We start from the raw sequence: 8,027 nt of genomic DNA, 5'->3' as shown, positions 1-8,027 counted from the left end.
TCCAAGGTGCTCACAAGGGGAAGTGGGACAGTGACACAAGCACAGGAGGGGACCCGAGGAAAGCGCGGAGGACCGGCGTGGCCAGCAAGCACCGCGGGCTTTCCCGGAGCTGCTTCCCTTCCCTGCGTTCCCTTCAGCAGCTGGGCGGAGGCCAAGGCGGGGAACCTGGAGCAGCCCCGGCCTCCGCTCCACACGCGGGGCTGCACCGGCGGCCTCCTCCGCATTTCCAGCCCCCGTGCGAAAAGCACACAAACCTCCAGAGCAGTAACTGAGCACCATCAGAGGCAAAAGGCTCCGCGCGCAGTCTGCGCAGGAAGCGTGCACTAGCGAATGCCCACTATGTGCTTGGTGCTGAGTGGGCTACACAGGTAGAAAAGAAAGGACTCTGTCCCCTGGGATCTCACCATGTACCCACTTACTCGGGAAGACAGGAACAGAAACAATTCCAACAGGCCCGATGACAGCCGTTCTAACGACCCTTGCGGGCTGGCGACAAGAGAACCTTAAGGATGCTTGACGAACCTAGGGAGGCTTCTCAGAAAAGATGGGGCCTGACCTGTGCTCTCAAGAAAGGGCAGGGCCACGACAGAGCCATGTGTGGGCAGTGAGTAAAGAGAAGCAGGAAGCCCTCCCTCTCCAAGTTGCCGCATCTGTCCCCAGCTCTGCGCCAAGACCTGCCTGGGCCCCAGTACGCAAACCCGCGTGACTGCAGCACCAGGATGCTGAGGGCCTTCGGGGGAGGTGAGGTTGGAAATGGAAACCAGGCCCACTGGACTTCACTCCAGTGTCGAGGAGCAATTACAAGCATGGGATCGAGAGCCAGGCTTCTGCGTGTGCATCCTGGCGCCATGTGGCTTCGGGCAAGTCACCTCCCTGTGCTGTCCTAAGTGTTAAATGAGTTAACCTGTGGAGATGCTCAGCGTGGTGCTTGGCTCTGAGAAAGAGCCACACAGATGCAACGGGGAGCTGCTGATGGTGATGGAGGTGGCACGGGAGCTGGTCTATGACACTGGGTATCCTTCCTGTGCAGTGGCGACCTGGTGGCTTTAAAAAGGGTGCGGTTAAATTGTGCTGCAAAGTTTAGAGGTGCGCACGCACGCGCACACACACACACACACACATTCCATGTACGAGGAATGACAGGCCTCCCACCCTGGGAGCTCTCAGCTTGTCCAGGTTCCAAAGACACAGCGTGGGGGATGGTTCGCATACTCAGGACCTCCCGGGTTCGTGGGGAGCAGCTCCTTTCATTAAAACAGTAGGTAGGTGCATGATTTTACATAAAATGGTTGTCCTATTTCTTAGTCACCCTTTCATGACTTTTATTAGATTTGCTTAGAAAACACTAGTGTTTTGGAAAACAAAGGTTATGGCTCGTAGACAAGAACATAGGGTGTCTGGCCAGATTGGCTCACATGATTCTTTTAGGAGATGCCAGGAACATTTTCCTCTCGGGAGAACCAGGGGCAACAGGCTTATGGGGGTTCTAGAGACTGTTTGTATTAATTTAACATTTCTTTGTTCTCCTCCCTTATTCCTCACAGGTGACCAGCATTATGGAGAAAGGTCATTGTCACCAACAGCAAGAAAACAGAGGTTAAACTGAGAATTGTCTTGGAAGGCTCTAGAAATACGACTTCCCTTCCTTTGATGGATGGTAATTACCGGTATTATAATTTGTAAGGGCGAGTCCCTTAGAAAATTCAAATCACTATCGCATTACTCCCATCGCAGCATTTTCAGCAAGAACTGAAAGGTGAAAGAATAAGTTTTAACGACGGACTCTGCTCGAAGTTCCTCAGGTTAGAGAAAAGTAGGGCAGCGTTGCTGTTCCGTGCTTTGAAGGAGGCCTGGAAAAGGCAGCAGCAAAGCCTCGCCCTCCAGGAACTGTGGCAGGACAGCGTGGCCTCGCGGCGGTCGCCTGGCACTCCTTTCCAGTTCTGCCGCTATCCGGGCCACCTCGCCAGCCTGCCAGCTCCGCCGGAGGACACCAGAGCTTACGCGTCAATGTATGAATGTGTGTGCATGCATTTATATGATGAAGGTGGATTATATAATAATCATAGATACCACATATAACCCTTTTGTAGATGTTTACAAAGTCATGCTTCCTCAGTGCGACGTTATGGTCTGTTGAGGAAAGCTCGCTTCACCCCAAGGGACGTTGATGAAACCACGGGCTCCTGCTCTTTTCATCTCTCGGGTTACTTTCCAAAAAACACCACCCGTGCGGATGGAGGGGGCTCCAGAGGTTCCCCAGGGCTTCCCGAGCGCCCCCAGCCTGTGACCTCCACAACAGCGGCGGTTCCCCGCGCGGCCCCTGTGCCCGCAGCGCTCGGGTCTGCTGCTCTGGCGAGCTTGTTACAAATGCGGCTCCGCGGAGCGCAGAGAGCAGCATTTTAACCTGCTTAAACCCACTTTTGTATTTTCCTTACCCTGCCTCAGCCATACGGGGACACCTCTCAAACCACATATATTTTAGGAGGCTAAGCGTGAACGTGCACGTGGAGGGGGCACAGGAGAAGGCGGGCCGCTCTGCGTCAGCCTGCCCTGCTCTGGGCGCAGGCGGCTCCAAGGTGGGCAGCAAAGCGGCCGCTGGGCGCTCGCCGGGGCTGCAGCCTCGCGGCGTCGCAGCCCGGAGGGTCCGCGCTCCTGGGGGCAGCGCTTCCCAGGCACCCTCGACGGGGTGCGGCGGCCGCCCGTTGCTTAAGGACTATTGCTGCTCCCACTGGGGCCGCTGCCGCGGCAGGAGGGGAATTAGTCAGGGCCCCCCAGCCCCTTCGGCCATTTCAGATTCCTGTTGGCTTTCGCGCTCGCAGGAGAGACAGCCAGCCGGCCGCACTGCAGCTGAATGATAATGAAGCAATCTTAACCACTCTTTAAGGGACTGGTTAAAACCACTCCCCAAGATGTGTTCCAGAATGGACTCCATCAGGCAGCCATGCTGAGGGTCACCAACTGGCCTGGAAAACAGGCCCGCCCAGAGAACCCTGGGGGCTGCCCCCAGACCAGACCTTTCCCTGTCTGCGGACAAACTCCAAGGGCCAGAGTAACCCGTGACTCACTCCTGACCTGGTTTTTTTGTTTGTTTGTTTTTTCCTGTCGCTTGGACCTAAGCCAAGAGAAATGAACACTCAGGCGGTGACTTGGCAGCCGCCCAGCTGCAGACTGCGCCTCTCCACAGGCTGAGGCCGCCTCCCATCCGCAGCTGAGCTGGGGAAGCCCCCGGAGGAGCGGGGGTCAGCCGGCACCCGGGTCAGGCAGCCCTTCAGGTCCCGCGCTGGGCCGGCAGGGCCTGAGCTATTGACCTCACAACTGAGCGGAATGACTGGGTTTATACCTTGGCTTCAAAAAGGGTCAGACACAATGTGCCTCTCTGGCATAAAGGGTTCAGAATTTTATATTCATGCCTCAAGACAGGAAGTCTGTCCTTTGGCGGGTACATATTGAGTCAAAAGAATGCCCCACTGCAAGGCTTCAGAAATGTGTTGAAAAGTCACAGTTTACCAATAGTTAATTATAGCACGTGGACACATACGTGGTCAGGATTCACACAGAGCACTGGACTAAAGGAGTGGATGAAACAGCAAGTGACGTTAGAACATCAAATGAAATGGATAGAGGCCGAACAAATGTCGGGGACCCGGGTTTTGGTCCTGACTCTGTCCCTTCCTGGCCTCTCATTTAACTGTTAGGACATCAACAGCCCCATCTAGGAAACCAAGGCTTGGGGAAATGTGCCACGCTAAGCTCACATAAACCAGCCCCCACCCCCGGCCCCGCCCCCACCTGCAAATGCACCCAGGCGTCACCTATTTGCACTTGACTCGCCTTCAAAGAAGATGTGCAAGTGGAAATGTGACTGAGTAAGCAGTTATTCCAGAGAGAGACTGAAAATTACAGAACGGGTTGCTTCAATGATTGCTTGAGGCTAAATTTAAAACCATCAAAAGTAAAAGTTAATAGTCTTTTTTTTTTTTATTCTGCTACACAATAAGTGGCAATTACCAGGAAGACCGGATCAGTTATAAACAAAAGAAAGTGTATTTATTTTGCAGTTGCAGAGTGAGTGAATCTGAAACTCCACCAAATTGTTTATGAAATGAGAGATGACTCGACCCTGAGGGGCGGCCTGGAAGCCTTACCTTCTCCCCACACCTCCCTTCCAGCTTGCTGCAGGGTCAGCGAGCTTCCCCTTCTCTGGCCTGCAACGGCAAGCTCCTCAGGAGATCACAAAGGTAGACGCACCAAATCCAGGCGTTGTTGAAAATGAGCCTCGGAGGGTGGGACAGAAGCCTGGTTAGTTAATCTGAACTTAATTCCACTTGGCTAGTCTCTATGAACCGTGCTCTTGAGGAATAAGGAAGGAGAGGAAGGGCAATGAATAGACATTGTTGAGCACCTATTATGTGCCACGAGCAGAACTTTCTAAGGCCATAGGGATAATCTGTATCTTCATTGTCTCCTGTGGTAGTCACCACCCACATGTGGTTTTTAAGCACTTGAAATGTGGCTATCATGGCCAAGGAAATAAATTTTTTAATTTTAATTTAAATAGCTACATGTGGCTAGTAGCTAGTACTGTGGTATTAGACAATGAAGGTTTATATAAATGTTAAGGTATTTGAGGCTTGGAAGCTTTAAGGGGGCATGGGAATATATTAAGGACAACCTCTGGTATTTGAAAAACGAAGTATGGATTAAGTTTAAATCAGAAAGGGAACCCACTTCCCAATTTGCATAAGCTAGTGCTGCTTTGAAGTTATATACCTGTGGTTTGAAAAACAAATATTTGGGGAAATTTTATGCGTCATATTTTCCCTTTGAATTCTGGTTATGAATGGCAATTGGCTAAGTTCTGCTCCTGAAATTGCTCATAAAATTCTTGGGGCACTAAAACCCCGAGATGGCAAAGGCAGGCTTTTTCTTCTGCGTTGCAAACATTTCCTCCCTTTCTTGCCCCGCTCTACTTTTTTTTCCTTACTGCTCCTTTGCTTTTACTTTTTAAGAACTAGATGGTTAGAAATAAAATGAGAAAACGTAAGCACATAAAATTTACCGTACAGCTTCCTGCAGCCCAAGCGACACAGGGGCGTTTCAAGTCTCGCCGTCGCGGCTGCAATGCTCCGCTGTCCGGAGGTCACATTCTGCCGCGCTGGTGACTCTGAAGCTCTGCGGGCTGGGTTCGGATTTGAAAAGCAAAAGGCAGCCTACAACGTTGGCATCACACTTCCTAGCGGGGGCCAGGAGGCTCGGAATGTCTCCCCAAAACGTGCCCCGCGGCATGCAGCTTATTTCAAGCTGAAAACGATTGAGGCCCAGGAGGCTCGGAAAGACACTTCGGCCTTCCCTTCGCTGCCTGTAAGAATTTAAGAGACAGGACCTGCTCTGGGAAGGGAGCTGTCATAGGTGACTCTAGCTGAATCTAAACGAGGTATGGTAGACAGGGAGGGACCCAGCAAGCCCGGCTGATCCAAGTCCTCCCTGGGTCCCATTGTTTCAAGATGGCCAGGCAAACATCTGTTTGCTAAGCGTTAACTTCTTCTATCCCCTTGCAAATTGCCTTGCTTCCCTTTGAGGTCCCGGACCCCCTGCGTCCCCCTCCTTGGTCCAGAATGACATACGTGACTCATTTTGTCTTACTGTCTGAAATTTTTATGCCTATGTGAATTCCCCATGTACATGTATTAAAACTTGATTTTTTCCTTCCTGTTAATCTGCCTTATGTCATTTTAATGATTTCACCAGCCAGGAGAACTAAGGGGAAAAGGGGGAAACTTTCTCCATCCTCAACAACTGGCTGAGATATGGGAAGGGAAATATTCAACAATTACAGGCGCTGGCCAGGTAGCTCGGTTGGTTAGAGCATCGCCGCAACACTCCATGGTTGCAGGTTCTGTCTCCAGGCAGGGCACGCACGAGGATCAACCAGTGGATGCGCAAATAAGTGGAACAACAAAATCGATGTTTCTCTCTCTCTCCCCCCCGCCACTTCCTTTCTCTCTCTAAAATCAATCTTTAAAAAATAATAATAATAAGGCTGGCATATCTTTTCCTATATATTTCAATTGAGAGCCAAAAATTAAAGTAAAAAGTAAAATAAAAATAAATAGGTTTCAGGAACAATAGTGCATATCCTTTCCAGCATAAAATATTGACCATTCAACTAAAACAATCAAAAGAACTTTATTGATCAGCAAGAGGAAATAGAAAAATGAATACACACAAAACGGTAACTGCTCTGTACATCAATTGATTGCACACCAGTTGGGTGAGGGCCTCAATTAGAGAGAAGCACCATAACCTGGCATTTGGTGTTTGCCCCATCTGTCAATTTCCTGGAAAATTTCTTTAAGTGCAGAGATGTGAAATTATTCTAAATGATAGTCAGCAGATAAAGAGCATCTGAAATATATTTCTGTCTGGAGAGCTTAGCCCAGCAGAGATTCCAGTCTTATAAATGGGAAGACCCATCAGCATCTCCCTGGCAGGATTCTATCAGGAATCTTAGTAAATCAGGTGCCTGCAATGTGGGTACGACCAATGTACAGACAGAGGAAGGCTGTGATCGGGTGGCTTAATACAGCGAGGACCCTTCCATTTTTTTCAGGGGGGGAGCCCAGAGCAGCAAAGTCTCCTGTCATACCCTGCACGAGGTGGTGGCAGCAGCGGCCAGCAGTGCTGGCCAACAACCAGCGCAAGCTCCGCAGTGTTTAGAGATGGTGATGCTGCAGATCAGCTCGAAGAACGATGACCCTTTGAAAGGCAAACACTGCTCGGGTGCCATCAGGCTCAAATCCACTCAAACTCAAGAATAAGAAGCTGGCCAAGAAGTACGATGCCTTTTTGGCTTCGGCGTCTCTGATGAAGCAGATCCCAGGAATCCCAGGCGAGGCCTGAATGAGGCTGGCGGGTTCCCTCCCTTGCTGACCCACGGCGGGAATGTGGCGATCAAGGTCGATGAAGTGAAATCCACAATCCAGGTCCATGTGCAGGAGCTGCTGTCTGGCAGTGGCTGTTGGCCACGTGAAGATCACAGGCGATGAGCTTGGGAACAGCATCCACTTAGCTATCTATGTCCTGATGTCATGGCTCAAAAACAGCTGGCAGGACCTCCAAGCTTTTACGCATCGAGGGCACCGTGAGCAGCCCTGGAAAGGTAGCTCAGCTGGGTAGAGCATCGTCCCAATGGGCGCATCATGCGAATCGAAAAGAAAACCACCACAGAAATAGACAAAGAAGATAAATGATCAAATCACAAGAGAATTTTTAAATGTCTACCAAATAAATGGGAAAAATGTCTCACCACGTAATTACAGAAATAATAACATTGTTTTATCAAATTATCAAAATAATACTAATTCTGATACAACTGTGATGAAACAAATTACATACACTGCTAATGGAAGTGTGTATAATTTATCAAAATGCCCTTTGGCAACATAGTATAAAGAGCCTTACAAATGTTTGTACATTTTGACCAATAATTTCAAACCAGGGTTTAGCAAATAATTTGAAAAGCAGATAAAACTATGTATCAACCACTGGAAATTGGTTAAGTCACATCCATATGGTGTAGCCATTAAAAAATCACATTCTAGGAAATATTTACTAGCACCAAAAGTCTTCACACTAGTGAATTTGTGTTAATACCGCAGAATGTTTATAACTATATATAGGAAAATACCAGAAAGAAATCAGCTAAATATTCGTAAGATAAAAGTCAATAAGATCCATTTAAATATTATGGATAATTTTTAATAAAAGAGACAAATTTATATGTTAAGTTGTAAACCTGGATATAAAATGTAAAATGCAACAAAAGATGGCAAACAAACTCAGTCCCTGGCTACACACCCACCAAGCAGTGGCCCCACTGCCTAAGAAGAAAGCCGAGGAATGCAGCTGTCCCCGTTAGGGACAGGCGAGGGGTCTGAGTCCATGAAGTGAAATGTCACAGGCAGAGTGAGGCCCGCTGCTCAAGAACCACCTGACACCAGAGCAAAGGGCATCTGGCTGGTGGCTCC

At 49.3% G+C, this 8,027-nt stretch overlaps 1 pseudogene; it reads left to right on the top strand.

Moving 5' to 3' along the window:
• Positions 1-912: 912 nt before the first annotated feature.
• LOC129063734 (60S ribosomal protein L10a-like) lies at positions 913-7,176 on the top strand (annotated as a pseudogene).
• The last annotated feature ends 851 nt before the right edge of the window (positions 7,177-8,027 follow it).

Source organism: Pteronotus mesoamericanus, unplaced genomic scaffold, assembly GCF_021234165.1.
Source record: "Pteronotus mesoamericanus isolate MK-2021 breed Mesoamerican mustached bat unplaced genomic scaffold, CSHL_Meso_final scaffold_99, whole genome shotgun sequence".
In the NCBI taxonomy this organism is placed as follows: Eukaryota; Metazoa; Chordata; class Mammalia; order Chiroptera; family Mormoopidae; genus Pteronotus; species Pteronotus mesoamericanus.
This window is presented reverse-complemented; position numbering and strand designations above follow the sequence as displayed.